The sequence below is a fragment of the Schistocerca gregaria genome, chromosome 2 (assembly GCF_023897955.1).
Source record: "Schistocerca gregaria isolate iqSchGreg1 chromosome 2, iqSchGreg1.2, whole genome shotgun sequence".
In the NCBI taxonomy this organism is placed as follows: Eukaryota; Metazoa; Arthropoda; class Insecta; order Orthoptera; family Acrididae; genus Schistocerca; species Schistocerca gregaria.
This window is the reverse complement of record NC_064921.1, coordinates 161,863,700-161,882,201: the sequence shown is the minus strand read 5'-3', so window position 1 is coordinate 161,882,201 and position 18,502 is coordinate 161,863,700. Positions and strand designations below refer to the sequence as shown.

Sequence of the window (18,502 nt, the reverse complement as noted above, 5' to 3'; positions counted from 1 at the left end):
CACTAAAAATTATCTTAGAAGATACATTAAGGAAAGGCAAACCTACGTTTCTAGCATTTGTAGACTTAGAGAAAGCTTTTGACAAAGTTGACTGGAATATTCTCTTTCAAATTCTGGAGGTAGCATTGGTCAAATACAGGGAGCGAAAGGCTATTTACAATTTGTACAGAAACCAGATAGCAGTTATAAGAGTCGAGGGGCATTAAAGGGAAGCAGTGGTTGGGATGGGAGTGAGACAGGGTTGTAGCCTAACCCCGATGTTATCCAATCTGTATACTGTGGAAATTTGTGTAATTAATCTAACTTAAACTAACTAACGCTGAGGACAACACACACACACACACACACACACACACACACACACACACACACACACACACGCCCGAGGGAGGACTCGAACCACTGACAGGGGTTGCCGCACGGACCGTCACACCACGCCCTAGACCGCTCGGCTACCCCGCGCGGCAAGGAAACAAAAGAAAAATTCGGAGTAGGAATTAAAATCCACGGAGAACAAATAAAAACCTTGAGGTTTGCCGATGACATTGTAATTCTGCCAGAGACAGCAAAGGACATGGAAGAGCAGTTGATGGAATGCACAATATCTTGAAAGGAGGATATAAGATGAACATCAACAAAAGAAAAACAAGGGTATGGAATGTAGTTGAATTATATCGGGTGATGCTGTACTGTTGTTGCCTTAATTTGCTATGTGAAAGCGGTGCTGATAGACAATAAAAGAGGGTTAAGGCTGTGAGCTATCTGAGGAAGTTAACGTTGCATTACTGAGCAACTGTTTCACCAGGTATCCAGTCTAGCTTACCAAATTTCCAACCAGACTAACATTAATTATAATCTTTTAACAGTCATACGAAAACCGGTGATACATATATAAAAAAGAGAATTTAAATAAAAATAAATAAATCAGTTTATATTTGGAAATTTATTTTAACATTGATCATTGAAATTTCACCATATTAAATTTGAGTCATAACTAAGCTGGTGCCTTGTTTTGGATTGTGAAAATGTGAGTTTGTAATCTTACGGAACACATCAAATAGGGAGCCAAAATTGGGAGACTGCATACAACACTACATTAATAAAATAACACACGAAGAACATTGAAATATATGTAAGAGGAAATTAACCACAACCAACCGATTCAATTTTCACCCAAAGAAGTAACGTTCGTAGCGCAATCCTGTCCGTCATGTAATTACCACACACTGGTATACTAAATTCATACTAACTCTCTGTGAAATCTTCCCGAAAATAATAGCTGAGAGCTACTTTGATGATTACACCACATGCTTCACGTGGTTAACTTGGTTTACACAAAGAGTGTAACTCCACAATAATTTTGATAATTAAAATAAATTAGATCGAAAAGCAATTTACAAAAGAAAAACCTCGAACTGGTTACAATCGTCTTACCATTAACCTGATGGGTCAAACAATTGTATAAGCACGTGGTACTGGTCTCACGAAGTACACCCCACGTGGGTTGAACATAAAGAAAAGTTGCTATATTGAAAAATATTGTTAAGGCGAGACGTTATAATCTCACGCACATTCGCATTTAAGATTGATGATCTTAGTTAGAGTTACTGATCAACAGGTGGTTCCACTTTACTCACAAAGTAATGACAAAGCAACTACTGTAAAATATTCTTAAGTTCACACTCGAAATACACTGCGTTACAACTTAAGATAACATTAGATATTTTAGAGGTAAACCTGAAATAAAGTTGATTAAATTTTCAGTTAGGCTGAACTTAAGAAATCCATTGTCCTGCGGACTTAGCAGACACGCGCTTAGCCGGAGATCTTACCACTTCAGACGCTCGCCGCGGACAGACTGACCTGCGCTCCTACCGAGCGTGCTTCCCGATACAAAACGGAAGTGACCAGAGGGGCAGCTTCCTGTACCAACATGACAAGGGACGGACAGAACCATACTAAGGATAGAAACCTCTTTGCTTTTAGAAAGCATAGCTACCTGTTCCGACGTTGGTCCTACTGTTCTCTAGCAGACAGGCTTGTCTGCTACCCTCAAGCATGCAACTAGAAATACATTTGCTCATTCATCCTCTCACACAGAAGGGAAGGGGGATGACAGTACCTTATCATATACAGTATATAAAAGAAAGCGGATGTAGGTTCCGTATGAGACTGTGTGTCATGAATTACATATAAACTGTGTTTAAAGTGTAGTAGTGTGACAGATCGTTCTTGTTTATGTGTAGAAGTAACACGTTCCACTGCTCAGTCTCCTCGCAGATAGTCAGAAACGCCACAGTAAATTTAGAAGAGGAATTTATGCCGTAAATGACAACAGATTTAAGAAATTAACATGAAAGGAATCCAACAAAGACCTTTCAATGCTGAGGGAATTAGATTAGGAAATGAGACACTTAAAGTAGTAAATAAGTTTTTCTGTTTGGGGAGCAAAATAACCGATGATGGTCGAAGTAGAGAGGATATAAAATGTAAACTGACAATGGCAAGGAAAACGATTCTGAAGAAGAGAAGTTTGTTAACATCGAGTATAGATTTAACTGTCAGGTAGTCGTTTCTGAAAGTATTTGTATGGAGTGTAGCCATGTATGGAAGTGAAACATGGACGGTAAATAATTTAGACATGAAGAGAATAGAAGCTTTCGAAATGTGGTGCCACAGGAGAATGCTGAAGATTAGGTGCGTAGATAACGTAACTAATGAGGAGGTACTGAATAGAATAAGGGAGAAGAGAAATTTGTGGCACAACTTGATTAGAAGAATGGATCGTTTGGTAGGACATGTTCTGAGGCATCAAGGGATCACCAATTTAGTATTGGAGGGACTCGTGGAGGGTCAAAACCGTAGAGGGAGACCAAGAAATGAATGCACTACGCAGATTCACAAGGATGTAGGTTGCAGCAGGCACCAGAAGATGATGAAGCTTGCACAGGATAAAGTAGCATGGAGAGCTGCATCACACCAGTCTCTGGAATGAAGACCAAAACAACAACAACATTAACAATAATAATAATAATGAAAATAAACCACGTGCATTTTTATAAAGTTGTAGTGAATATCATATATTATTTGACTGTGGAAACTACACTGCAGGCCATTAAAATTGCTACACCAAGAAGCATTGCAGATGATAAACGGGTATTCATTGGACAAATATATTATACTAGAACTGACATGTACTTATATTTTCACGCAATTTGGGTGCATAGATCCTGAGAAATCAGTACCCAGAACAACAACCTATGGCCGTATAACAGCCTTGATACGCGTGGGCATTGAGTCAAACAGAGCTTGGATGGCGTGTACAGGTACAGCTGTCCATGCAGCTCTAACACAATACCACAGTTCATCAACAGTAGTGACTGGCGTATTGTGACGAGCCAGATGTTTTCAATTGGTGTGAGATCTGGAGAATGTGCTGGCCAGGGCAGCAGTCGAACATTTTCTGTATCCAGAAAGGGCCGTACAGGAACTGCAACATGCGGTCGTGCATTATCCTGCTGAAATGTAGAGTTTCACAGGGATACATCTGAAACGTAACGTCCACTGTTCAATGTGCCGTCAATGCGAACAAGAGGTGGCCGAGACGTGTAACCAATGGTGCCCCATACCATCACGCCGTGTGATACGCCAGTATGGCGATGACGAATACACGGATGCGACCATCATGATGCTGTAAACAGAAACTGGATTCATCCGAAAAAATGACGTTTTGCCATTCGTGCACCCAGGTTCGTCGTTGAGTACACCATCGCAGGCGCTCCTGTCTGTGATGCAGCGTCAAGGGTGACCGCTGCCATGTGCCGAGCTGATAGTCCATGCTGCTGCAAACGTCGTCGAACTGTTCGTGGAGATGGTTGTTGTCTTGCAAACGTCCCAAACTGTTGACTCAGGTATCGAGACGTGGCTGCTCGATCCGTTACAGCCATGCGGATAAGATGCCTGTCATCTCCACTGCTAGTGATACGAGGCCGTTGGGATCCAGCACGGCGTTCCGTATTACCCTCCTGAACCCAACGATTCCATATTCTGCTAACAGCCATTGGATCTTGTCCAACTTGAGCAGCAATGTCGCGATGCGATAAACCGCAATGACGATAGGCTACAATCCGACCTTTATCAAAGTCGGAAACGTGACGGTACGCATTTCTTCTCCTTACACGAGGCATCACAACAACGTTTCACCAGGCAACGCCGGTGAACTGCTGTTTGTGTAGGAGAAATCGGTTGGAAACTTTCCTCATGTCAGCACGTTGGAGCTGTCGCCAGTGGCGCCTACCCTGTGTGAATGCTCTGAAAAGCTAATCATTTGCATATCACAGCATCCTCTTCCTGTCGGTTATATTTCGCGTCTGTAGCACGTCATCTGCGTCGTGTAGCAATTTTCATGGCCAGTAGTATACGTTTTGTTATTACATTTTGAAGATCAGGGACAGGCTTGGAAAGGCCAAGTCAAAGTTCCATAATTAAGGATGCGAATGATGTTATTCACAAGCATTAACAAAGTATCCAGAACGAGTGTTAGAGCACTTGCCCGCGAAACGCTAAAATCCCGAGTTCGAGTTCGGCTCAACTTTTAATCTGCCAGGAAGTTTCAGTAATATAGTAAGTCATAATGTGCCAGACCACAAGAGTAATGTACAATTACTCGTCGGATGTGCTCTCGACATCACACGTTGCAGTTTGGTATTTGTCATGCCGACACGGAAAAAATAAACTGAAACTTCATCCATATATTGGCCGAGAGGTTCTAAGTGCTACAGTCTGAAACCGCGCGACCGCTCTACGGTCGCAGGTTCGAGTCCTGCCTCAGGTATGGATGTGTGTGATGTCCTTAGGTTAGTTAGGTTTAAGTAGTTCTACGTTCTAGGGTACTGATGACCTAAGAAGTTAAGTCCAATAGTGCTCAGAACCATTTGAACCATTTATTTTTTTGCATATACTTTATGCTAATACACGTGTTTTTTTCATAACATTATCGTTCAAATGTCATACAAATTAAATAATATGACCAGTGATGAAAACATAGATTAATAATTAAGTTTGAGGGCGAGTCGAACCTTCGTGTCATACTCGTTCGTGTTATGAAGCACGAAGCTTGACCATTATGAACTTTAACGTCCGGCACCAACACACAGATCCATAAGCCATCTAACAGATGCGTGTAACTTCTCTTGCTATCGTCTCGTAATAGCCATGGTAGTGCACTTACTACTTTCGCATTATGTTGTTTTAATGGCCTACTAAAGGCGTACAAAGTTTCAATTAAATCTGTGATCCCAACGTCGTGGCCTCCCCCTGTGAGAGAGGGCATGGCTGCCGCACCGCGACGCTAAAAGTGTAGTAGCAGGAGTTTTAATAAAATATTTGACTTTTGACGTAGTTTACCTGAGCTTTTACCAGTCTGCAGCCTCGCCACGACCCACTGGCGCAACCCAGCCCACCACAGTATAGTGGCTCTCGTTCCGGCCCACTTCACTGTGCTGGAGAAGGAAGCCAACATTTGTAAAAGAAAATTCCGGGGAGGGACTGAGATCATCAAGAACGAATGTAACGTTAATAGAGGAGATGACTATGGGCTTACAGCTTCGTGGCTTCCCGCCATCAAGAAGTAAATACGTCGGCACGGTGCTTGAGAAATGCAAACAACTAGGAAGCCACGATGTTAATACAATGTATGGCAGAAAAACGGGCTCTTTTAATTAGTCTCTAATAGTGGAATGGAATTGGCAACACTGAATGTTTGTCATACGTTTCAGGTAGGTACGCCGTTTATTGAGCTACAGCGCTGGGGTGTGCATGAGCGTGCTGTGTCTGTTTTTTTACTGTGTTACTGCAGTTATAAGTGGAGTCACGAACGATGGCGGTCGAGATTAGGTTTGTTCTGCGCATCTACGTCACGCATACTGCGACAGCCAAAGAGCGTTCAGTAGTGTTCTGAACGCTCTGCCTTGAATGCCGTAGCTAATGTGAGCGTTAGACGTGATCGCAGCGAGTTGTTTACTGAATTTCTGTTTCATTTATTTCGAGTTGTCATCGCTGATGGTGGTGGTGAGTGATACACTCTCCATAAGCAAGCGGGAGACATAATTTGCAGGATATACGCTTTCTTCAAGCGGGAAGCACGCGCTTGCGCGTAACGCAGCTGTCGCTTGGAGTCACCAAAAACGTCATTCCCGTCCGTGCCTCGATATGCGCGAACCGCCCTCGTTCGTGGATCGTACTATAGACGAGAATGCCGTCGTCATGTCAACCTTAGACGGAATGATCATACAGCGTCGGCACATGCAATCAGGTTGTGGGTGAATAACTTTGAAGCAACAGGAAGTGCACTGAAGCTGAAATCGCCAGGAAGGCCCAGAAGTTGTCGCTCACAGGAACGAATAAAGGAGGTGCAGAATGTTATACTCAGCAGTCTAAAGTGTTCCGTGAGACTAATTGCGGCAGTTGTGGGAATTCCCAATCGTAGTGTGCCCAGAATTTAACGCAATGATTTAAAGTTGCAACCATACAGGGCACAGTTAAGTGAAAGTTATTATGAAAAGCGAATGACTGTCGGATCAACTGTTGACTAAAATTAGGGGGAATGAAAGCTTCTTAAATTTGCTATGGATGAGTGACGAGGCGCACTTTCATCTCAGTGGGTGTGACAACAAACAAAACTGCCGGTACTGGTGCGAGGATAATCCTCAGGAACTCTATCAACGCCTCTTACAGTCAGAAAGACGTAGTGCGGTGCGCTGTCTCTTCTGTCAGCATAATCGGCCGTTTCTTTTTTGAGGAAAAACATGGACTAGCAACCACCGTCGCATCTCAGCGGTAAGCTGACGTGGTTGACACATTCCTCACACCTGAATTTTTAACAGTTTCCCAGGGATCGATGACATCGCTATTTGGTGTCCTCCCCCAAATCAATCAATGAGCAACTTCCTGCAAATGAGTATTGGTTTCAGCAAGTGGTGCGTCTGACTGTGATCATATTCCAGTGGCAGCAGTGTGTGGTAGCCACGTCTTCTCAAAGACTGGGGACATTTTGTGGCCTCCCAGATATCCCTACTTACCGGTCTCTGATTACTTCGATGGGTCACCGTAATAACTGGATGAATTTCACCCAGTGATTCCACTTCTGCGGCATAAGCGCGGGAAGACTACCTGATACAATTATGACGCTGGTTTTTGACATTGTACAGCGAAATGTAAACACCAGCAAGTTCAAAAATGGTTCAAATGGCTCTGAGCACTATGGGACTTAACATTTGAGGTCATCAGTCCCCTAGAACTTAGAACTACTTCAACCTAACCTAAAGACCACATCCATGCCCGAGGCACGATTCGAACCTGCGACCGTAGCGGTCGCGCGGTTCCACTCTGTAGCGCCTAGAACCTCTCGGCCACTACGGCCGGCCGTGTAGGAGAAACTGAAGAGGAACATGAAGGAACCTAACGACCTAGAAGAGTTTACCTTTAATTAATATTTTATTTATGAGTGTATGCGCATACATGTCTGCAATCCTAGAACACACTGAAATCAGCACGCCACAGTACTGTGCCACATCGCTACATGAGCCAAAACAAACTGGCACAGACCGTTGACAAAGTGGAGTACCGAGCGGTAATTCGGCATCTGAAGGGGAACAACGCAGCAACAATCCATACGGCGCTGGTGAAAAATGGCAACACTGCATCATCTAATGACACAGTGTTTCTGTGGCACAGATGGTCCCAGTGTCCAAGTGTGATGGCGATGGGCGAAATGGCACGCCTGCTCTGTGAAGAACCGGGAGCCACAAGTCTAGCCCCAGTTGCTCCAACACAGTAGCGACCACAGTGCACCTAGTCAAAGTCAGTCATGGATTAATTACAACATCTTGCACAGCATTTTGAACACGACAAAGGTGACCTCGCGATGGGTTCTGTAAGTGCTCACACCCATTCAAAAAATCGGCCGAGCCAAGGCAGCAGTGGAAATATTGCAGCTGTGTCAGACCAGTCGAGATGACTTGCTCGTCGCGCGGAGTGGCCGCATGGTTTAAGGCGTCATGTCGCGGATTGCGCGGCTCCTCCCGCCGGAGGCTCGAGTCTCCCCTCGGGCATGGGTGTGTGTGTTATTGTTCTTAGCATAGGTTAGTTTAAGTCAGTTGAAGTAGTGTGTAAGTCTAGGGACCCTTTAGGAATTGGTCCCTTAGGAATTCACAGACATTTGAACATTTTGACTTGTTCAGCCGTTTAATCTCTACGGATGAGTGCTGGGCGGATCGCTATGACCCAGAGGCAAAAGCGCAATGCTACCAGTGCAAACACTTCGATTTCTCACCTCTAAACCGAGTGAAGACCCAACCACCATTGGGCAAGGTGATGCTAAATGTTTTCTTTAGGACTGCCATCGCATAATCTGTTACCGGTTATGCTCGTGAGCTACATCCTACCACTCTTCGGACTGAACTCGAGCACAACGAGAACAACAAGAAGTCCCCCTTCTTCAGGCGGTTTGGCCATGTAGACACTGCCGACTCCAAGTTCATTTTAGTTGGTTCTGAGTTACCATGATGATGTTACTTTGCAGAAATGAGTCAGTATGAGAAACATCTGCGTTCTATGAGAACGTTCTTGCAACCTTTTAGCCTGGACAGTAATTTCTCTATTGTTATTACCGTCATCATTATGTACTACTCTCGTGTAATGGACGTATTATAATGGTGAGTCATTAAGGAATTTTAGTTACGTACAGAAGAGAATCTGAAGGCCCTAATGTCGCAAGAAGATATAAATTAATAAGCAAATAAAAAGAAGTACATCAATTACGAAAAATGCCGACTGAGTACAGTATTCAAGTGTTCCCTGAAGGAAATACTTAAATTCAGCAAAGGGGTGATGGAAGAGGAAACGACCCATTTCGGGACAAAGCAGACGGCGTGTGCAAACGGGAGAAAACGCCGAGGAGAAGAAAGGGACGCGCATCTAGTGTCGCCTTTTGCATCGCGGCCCGCTTCGCACGTCCTCGACCGCATCAAAAGCGTGGCGTGGAATACAGAAGAGGTGGGGACCGGGGCGCTAAAGGGCCAGTGGGGACGTGGCGCGGCTGGCTTTACCACGGTAATCAGCTTCCTTCCGCCGTTCCCTCTAGCCGAGATTCCTGCAGCTGAGCACACACGCTCATTTGGCCAAGAAACGCTCTCTGCCATTTTCGAGATTAGGCCAGGGCGTGCAAAATGCTGTTGTGCGAGGGAGGGAAGGAGGAGGGGGTGGCTGTGTAGCCACCAGCACGCTGTACACGGCTGTGTGTGCGGCCGAGGGACAACACAAACGGCCGAGGGGACATGGGTGCTGATCTCACAGGAACGAGAAGAGAGCGGAGGGCTTGTTGGCCGGAGGGCGTGTGGTGTGGGTGGCGCACTTTACAATTACCGCCTGAGTAGCAAGAGGTGGAAAGAGAGCGGGCTGGAAAGAGAACGGGATAGAAAGCGGCTGCCAGCGAAGGTGCGGTAATTTCGAGCGCGCGTTAAGTAACAAAGAAGGTCTCTCCTGTTTGTGTCATTAGCAGCGAACCGCGCCTGCTGTTGGGGTAAAAGGCCCATTAGACTGTGCGCCGCCATGTTAGCTGGTGGCTGCTGCCTTCGTCAAGGGAGAGGGTTGGTGGGGGAAGGGTATAGGTGTCAGGAGGGGAGGGAGGAGGGATAAGGAGAGCGGGGAGGGAGAAACCCCATTACGCCACACCCGGCCGGAAAAAGAAACTGGCTTCCCTACACCTGTAAACAAACTTCGCCAGGCCTTAACAAAAGAGAGTGGCAGGAAGGAGGTAAAAAAAGGGGGGGGGGGGGAACTTTCTGTGTAGCTCGTTTGATGAGAAGAGATCGAATAACCGGAAATTTCGATCTAGCCGGGCAGAAAATATAAGCTCGATGCTAATTTTGGGACTTCATTAGCGAAAGAAAGGACACCCCAGGAGGTTAACGGGGCGGATGGCGTGACGCTAGTGCCTGTGTATCTCTGGTATTGCAGACTTACCTGCGTCGTTTTTATTGCTGTGAAAGGCAGGGCACCAGAACTGATGAACATGGGCGCGAAATTGAGAATTTATGGTAGCTCTTTATCGGTGTGACAGTGAGGAAAGAGGTAAGAATATAGTCGAAGTATCGAAATATTAAAATATATGAAGACTGCTGGATAAAGTGCTCCTACTCAGAATAGATGGCCGCCACCGTTGCTGAGTGGTCAGCGCGCCGGCTTGTCATGCCGGGGTGCCTGGGTTCGATTCATGGCTGGGTTGGAGATTTTTCTCCGCTCAGGGACTGGGTGTTTGTGTCATCTTCATCATCACCATTTGATCCTCATCGACACGCAAGTCGCCGAAGTGGCGTCACCTCAAGAGACTTGCACCAGGCGACCAGGTCTACCCGCCAGGAGGCCTTCGTCACACGACATTTCATTTCAGCAGAATATATTGTGAAGAATCACGTCTACGCAAAACTCTTGGCAAACAGTTAGGGTGGGCATGTCTCGTAACCCAGTCGGTTTGGAAAAAAATCAGTAATACTATCACGTATTTGGCTTGATTTTATATATTGTATATTATATTTATTATATGCATTATATTTGTAAGGTGCCAGGACACGGGCACATACACGTTAGCTTAACAAGATTAGTATTAATAACAAAGGGACTGACAAGGGCATCAGATCATTACTCTGTTGAATTCTGATAAATATGAGGCACTCTCGAGCAGTACTCCCTGCATGTCTGCATGATTGAACCGCTAACTTAAAGCGTTGGTGAAAAGTATCGGAAGTTGAGAATTCTGATATATGAGTCTGCAGCTGGCCGTAGCTCGCCGGGCCACCGTGGGCGGCAGGTATCGGTCACCGGAAACGCGGGACAATTCGGCGCTTTTGGGGATAGCCCGCCACCCGGAGCCACCTGTGCTGGGCAACACGTGGCGAAGACGGCAATTTCGTTTTCTTAGGGACGATATGATCTACTCGATCATTGGGCAGATCTCAGAAATGCCGTTGGAGGGATTTCGGCGGTGATAGAGCGTTCGACATTGGTCGAAACTGAGTATTCTTCCGCCGCGTTTTCGTACGCGTGGGGGACGGGAGAATTGTGGAGAGAGTGGACTTCGCCTTCAGCCATCGAGCGGAACGGACTTGGAGACGGCGTCTTGGCCATCGTCTTCGAAGGGAGATATACCGTCTGTATCGCAGCACTGTGTTCCGTGTTGAGTTCTGCGGTTAGAGCTCTTTGTGTGCTCAGAAGATAGATTTTCAACAACGCTTAACCACTTCCAACAGCTTACCTAATATTCTTGATCTGAGGTGCCGAGTATTTAGCAACGAAGCTACCGGTAATAGGGGGGCGTAATTACGAATTGTTAATGTGCCATTCTCAGGAGTGTATGGGTGGACAAAGAAATTCACATTTTTTTTGGTAAATTTTGTCAATTGTGCGGGATATCAAATTAAAATGCCAATATTACAATCGAATTGTCGACTGCATTGTAGCTAGCATTTACCCTGTCCCAGTAAGCTTTATATGTACTCTAGTCACTGCATAGCTTGCCCAGACGGGAAGGAAAGAAGGTTTGCGGTCTTCTATGTCAGCGACGGACAAATAAGCTTACATATTTTATTTATTATACGGGCTGTTCCGAAACTATTCGTTCAAATTAATACAGGAGGTGGCATTCCTGATACTAGGGACGATTTGCACAGAAGGCAGTTTACCACGCTAACTACAGCAGTGGCATTCACAGGAAGTGCTCGAATGCGCGACCATTGGCCTGTGTGCGCGCAGTATATCGTCGGGCTATTGATAGTCGTGTCCGTCCGAAGATACATGTCCGCAGTGGTATCAGCAAAGACGGTAATTCTAGCGCTGAGGTCCTCCTCTGTTTCCACAACGGTTTCATACTTCAGCTGCTTCATATTCCCCCAGAGAAATCCACACAAGTGAGGACAGGTTTCCTAGGTGACCAGGCCCATTCATCGATTCCCGAAGGTGGCTCTCAAATGATTCCTCGCAGCAACACTGAAATAGGCTGGCGCCCATCATGCCCTTTGCCTAACATTCATTGGTGTTGTGGAACCCGTTGACTGGGAAAGCGCTGTCGATACTCTCCCTATGCAACTCATCTACTTCCGTTCACAGATTCGCATACAAGATGTGTGTCAGCCATTTCAGCACGCGTAAATCGCTCCTACGTTCACTGTTGTTGTCGCAAGGCGGAAATGACTGCGACTGAATCAAATGGTTCAAATGGCTCTGAGCACTATGGGACTTAACATCTGTGGTCATCAGTCCCCAAGAATTTAGAACTACTGAAACCTTACTAACCTAAGGACATCACACACATCCATGCCCGAGGCAGGATTCGAACCTGCGCCCGTAGCAGCCGCGCGGTTCCGGACTGAGCGCCTAGAACCGTTAGACCGCCGCGGCCGGCGCGACTGAATCAGCGTGTTTCCATCCAGGTCTCAAAGCCAACCATGTACACACCGAGTAGTTGGGAAGGTCAGTACATATTCCCAGTCACAACGTAACACCACTAACAAAATGTTCCCTAAATTACAAGTTGACTTCAGAAACCGCATTTTCCCTATCGAAAAATATATACTTTTGATGTTCTGTTCCTCCTGTATTAATCTGAACGAATAGTTTCGGAACAGCCTGTATTATTCCTTCGGATACTCTCACCAAATTAGAACTTTTGAAACAAAAAGTTTGAGAACGCGCATTGGGAGAACTTAAGAACTGCGCGCACGTGTGTGTGTATATGTGCATCTTTTATTCACTGTTATGAACAAGAGTCAACCATCAAAGAAAAATATTTCGAGGACCGCATGCTGCTGTCCATTTTTATTTATTTTGTCCGGACCTTACTGATTTCAATATAAGTAAAAAGTTATCCACTTAACGAGGCACGGAAGACCCTCAAGAACCGGAACATGTTATTCTCCCGTATATGTGTTACATAACACGTTAACATTGTGAACTGAACAGGGTGACAATTATTGAACTAAGTGAAAGAAAACGTGAATTAGTTACAAACTACGGCGTGCACACACATCATTCAACATGTAAACGTCACTACAGATATTCAGGTTTAGGTTATGACACGTTCGATATGCCTGCCATCATTTGCGATGATGTGGCGCAGACGAATAGCGAAATTCTGCATGAACTGCTGAAGTGTCGGAACATCGATGCTGTCGTCACCTCCTGAATGGCTGTTTTCAGTTCAGCAATGGCTTTAGGGTTATTACCGTACACCTTGTCTTTAATATAACTCTACAAAAAGGAGGCACATGTGTTCACATCCGGAGGATATGGCGGCCAATCGACGCCCACGCCAGTGGCCTCTGGGTATCCCAGAGCCAGAATGTGGTCCCTAAAATCCTCCTGCAGGACATCAAACACTCTCCCTCCTGCTCCAATGAGGTCGAGCCCCGTATTCATTAACCACATCTTGTCGAAATCAGGGTCACTTCAGATAATGGGGATGAAATCATCTTCCAAAACCTTCACGTACAGCTCGGCAGTCACCGCGCCATTAAGGAATATCGCACCAATTATTTCGTGGCTGGACATTGCACACCACACAGTCACCCGTTGATGGTGAATGCTCCTGCTTTGTTTATTGACGAACCTATCCAAATGACAGTGGGCGTCGTCGCTAAAGCAAACCATGCAATTCCCATCATGCCTCGCCGCCAATCATGTAGTTTGAACGTCGTAACGCAAACCGTTCAGAAGTTATGACGATTTTATTTCGTATAGTTCAATAGTTGTCAGCCGGTATCAGCCAACGCTGGAAAACGGGATAAAATTCATCTCATTGTGGAGTGCGAAAAACCGTAGAACAACTTGTCAACCGCTCGTTGGCGAAAGTGACAGTACGACCCGTATCGTAACACATGTAGTTTGACCTTTAAGCGGAAATAAGAGGCCGACATAAACCATTAAAGAACGTGTATGTTGCACAGTTTTTCTCCTCTTTGTAGTGGTTAATAAAAAAGAAAAAGAGAAGAAAATAAAAGGTTGAAAATGTGGGAAGAAATCGTGAATATTTTTTTTTTTTTTTTTTTTTTTTTTAAATCGTTAATGACCGCGAAAAAGGGAAAGAGTGAAATGCAAGTCGGACTTCGTATTACAGAAAAGTTATCGGACTTCGTGATTCGGAAAAGCTATATTTTTGGGTGGGCCTTGTGGCGTTTCTGAGCAAAAGTCAAACCAATTTCCACTACAAACATTATTTGAAAGAGACAAAGAGAACAGAGAAAATCAAAATGTGATTAAAAGAGGGAAATGGCGTAGATAATAGTTCATTCTTTACCATGTTAACATGTACACTCCTGGAAATGGAAAAAAGAACACATTGACACCGGTGTGTCAGACCCACCATACTTGCTCCGGACACTGCGAGAGGGCTGTACAAGCAATGATCACACGCACGGCACAGCGGACACACCAGGAACCGCGGTGTTGGTCGTCGAATGGCGCTAGCTGCGCAGCATTTGTGCACCGCCGCCGTCAGTGTCAGCCAGTTTGCCGTGGCATACGGAGCTCCATCACAGTCTCTAACACTGGTAGCATGCCGCGACAGCGTGGACGTGAACCGTATGTGCAGTTGACGGACTTTGAGCGAGGGCGTATAGTGAGCATGCGGGAGGCCGGGTGGACGTACCGCCGAATTGCTCAACACGTGGGGCGAGAGGTCTCCACAGTACATCGATGTTGTCGCCAGTGGTCGGCGGAAGGTGCACGTGCCCGTCGACCTGGGACCGGACCGCAGCGACGCACGGATGCACGCCAAGACCGTAGGATCCTACGCAGTGCCGTAGGGGACCGCACTGCCATTTCCCAGCAAATTAGGGACACTGTTGCTCCTGGGGTATCGGCGAGGACCATTCGCAACCGTCTCCATGAAGCTGGGCTACGGTCCCGCACACCGTTAGGCCGTCTTCCGCTCACGCCACAACATCGTGCAGCCCGCCTCCAGTGGTGTCGCGACAGGCGTGAATGGAGGGACGAATGGAGACGTGTCGTCTTCTGCGATGAGAGTCGCTTCTGCCTTGGTGCCAATGATGATCGTATGCGTGTTTGGCGCCGTGCAGGTGAGCGCCACAATCAGGACTGCATACGACCGAGCACACAGGGCCAACACCCGGCATCATGGTGTGGGGAGCGATCTCCTACACTGGCCGTACACCTCTGGTGATCGTCGAGGGGACACTGAATAATGCACGGTACATCCAAACCGTCATCGAACCCATCGTTCTACCATTCCTAGACCGGCAAGGGAACTTGCTGTTCCAACTGGACAATGCACGTCCGCATGTATCCCGTGCCACCCAACGTGCTCTAGAAGGTGTAAGTCAACTACCCTGGCCAGCAAGATCTCCGGATCTGTCCCCCATTGAGCATGTTTGGGACTGGATGAAGCGTCGTCTCACGCGGTCTGCACGTCCAGCACGATCGCTGGTCCAACTGAGGCGCCAGGTGGAAATGGCATGGCAAGCCGTTCCACAGGACTACATCCAGCATCTCTACGATCGTCTCCATGGGAGAATAGCAGCCTGCATTGCTGCGAAAGGTGGATATACACTGTACTAGTGCCGACATTGTGCATGCTCTGTTGCCTGTGTCTATGTGCCTGTGGTTCTGTCAGTGTGATCATGTGATGTATCTGACCCCAGGAATGTGTCAATAAAGTTTCCCCTTCCTGGGACAATGAATTCACGGTGTTCTTATTTCAATTTCCAGGAGTGTATTTTCTCGTGGCGGCGTCTAGGTCTTGTTCTCCAAAAATTTCCTGTTTCATTTCTGCGTGAAAAGTCGTAGCTGCTCAGAAATTTTGCAGTCGTCCAGGAATCACTAATTTATACAAATTAAAACCATTTTGGTACTGAATGCAATTTATTTTACGTTGCTACTTCCATCCTCCGAATTTCATACCATCTTCCACAATACGTCTGCACATCAATGAGTTTTTTTCGTCTTAATTCGACCACGACTAGCTAATAAGTAAGTTAAGCTTCCGCTCTCAAAGACAAAAGCGGGTAGAAAAACTAAAAGAGTTACAATTTTAGTACCTTCATTTTCGTATATATTTTCTCTGCCGTCGAGCGCTCGTACAGCTGCGACGGTATAATTTATATCTGAGGGAACGAGAGTAGCGCGGCGAAATTCAAAGTCCCACTACATCTTCCTCCATACTTTTACAGGCAGGCAGGCACTGTTAGAAACTCCCTTTGTAAGTTATTGGGGGAGGGGAGTTTTTGTGTGTTATGTGACAGGGAAGGGTAAGTTGCTGCAGGAAACGACTCTGAAACAATTTACTCAATCATATCAGGTTCATAGCAAAAGTCTCCCCGACATAAGTCCCAGAATAAGAACGTCATAGGGAAAAAATAAACTTATTGAGTTGCTCACAAAACAAATTTTTACAGCACATAAATTATCAAGTCTGTGGAGCATGGGTCACCAGGTCAGCTAGATTACAAGGAGACCACCAGACTTGTTAATCACAGATTTTGATGAGTCTTACACCGAAGAGCCAGAGAAACTGGTACACCTGCCCAATATCGTGTAGCGCCCCCTCCAGTACGCAGAAGTGGCGCAACACGACGTGGCACGGACGCGACTAATGTCTGGGGTAGTGCTGGAGGGAACTACACCGTGAATCTTGCAGTGCTGTCCATAAATCCGTAAGAGAACGAGGGGGTGGAGATATCTTCTGAACAGTATGTTTCAAGTTATCCCAGATATGCTCAATAATGTACATCTCTGGGGAGTTTGGTGGCCAGCGGAAGTGTTGAAACTCAGAAGAGCATTCCTGGAGTCACTCTGTAGTAATTCCCAACGTGTGACATTTTGCATTGTCCTGCTGGAATTGCCCGAGTCCGTCGGAATACTCTGTGAACATGAATGGATGCAGGGGATCAGAAAGGATGATAACGTACGTGTCGTCTGTCAGAATCGTGTCTAGACGTATCAGAGGTCCCAGTTGCTCCAACTACACAAGCCCCACACATCTACAGAGCCTCCACCAGCTTGAACAGTCCCCTGTTGGCATGCAGGTTCCATTGATTCATGAGGTTGTCTTCATACCCGTACACGTCCATCCGCTTGATACAATTTGAAATGAGATTCCTACGACCAGAAGACATGTTTGCAGTCATCAGCAGTCCAATATCGGTGATGATGGCCGGAGGAGACTTAAGCCTTCGTGTCGGCTCCGAAAGCTCATATCGATGATACAGAATGAGATTTTCACTCTGCAGCGGAGTATGCGCTGATACGAAACTTCCTGTCAGATTAAAACTGTGTGCCGGACCGATACTCGAACTCGGGACCTTTGCCTTTCGCGGGCAAGTGGTCTACCATCTGAGCTACCCAAGCACGACTCACGCCCCGTCCTCACAGCTTCACTTCTGCCAGTACCTCGTCCCCTACCTTCCAAACTTCACAAAAGTTCTCCTTGTGTGAAGTTTGGAAGGTAGGAGACCAGGTGAAGGCAGAACTGAAGTTGTGAGTACCGGCCGTGAGTCGTGCTTCGGTAGCTCACATGGTAGAGCACTTGCCTGCGAAAGGCAAAGGTCCCGAGTTCGAATCTTGGTCCGGCACACAGTTTTAATCTGACAGGAAGTTTCATATTGATGATGTTTCGTAGAATGGTTCCCACGATGACTCTTATTGATGGCGCAGAATTGAAACCTGCAACAATTTGTGGAAGGGTTACACTTCTGTCACGTTGAGCGTTTCTCTTCAGCCGTCGTTGGTCCCATTCTTGGAACATCTTCTTCCGGCCGCAGCGATGTGGGAGATCTGATGTTTTACCGGATTTCTGATAATCACGGTACACTCGTGAAACGTGCGTACGGGAAAATCCCCACTTCAGTCGCTACCTCGGAGGTGCTGTGCCCCATCGTTCATGCTCCGACTGTAACACCAAGTTGAAACCCACGTACATCTTGATAACCTGCCATTGTAGCAGCGGCAACCGATCTAACAACTGCGCTGGACACTTGTTGTTTTACAAAGGCGTTGCCAACCTCAGCGCCGTATTCTGCCAGTTTACATGTCTCTGTATTTGAATACGCATGTCAATACCAATTTCTTTGGCGTTTCAGTGCAGTTACGTTGCAGATAGACGTGTACTGTGTACCTTGCTAGCGACTTTTCATGCTTCGGGAAGATTCTAGTTACAGTTCAAGTACTCATCCCTAATTTCAACATCGATTATGCAATTAACATCGACCAGTACCAATCGGTGTACAATAGACCCCCTGCGGAACAAAGATGGAAAACCATCGATACGCAGAAAAAAGATTTGAGAAACGTTAGTCATCCCCTCACACCACAGTATACCACGTGTACGGAATGACGTTTTCTTATGTATGCAAGAACCACCCGGAAAATGTGGTAGTATTATTCAAAAAAGAGTTGACGACTGTAGTCATAAATTTAAAAAATGTAATTGTGGCTC

General features: G+C 46.1%; 1 protein-coding gene across 2 annotated transcripts in view; it reads right to left on the bottom strand.

The window, feature by feature from the left end:
- LOC126336587 (disks large 1 tumor suppressor protein) overlaps positions 1 to 18,502 on the bottom strand; it is a 4,198,467-nt gene that overhangs the window by 962,219 nt on the left and 3,217,746 nt on the right. The gene's annotated exons all lie outside the window — the stretch shown is intronic.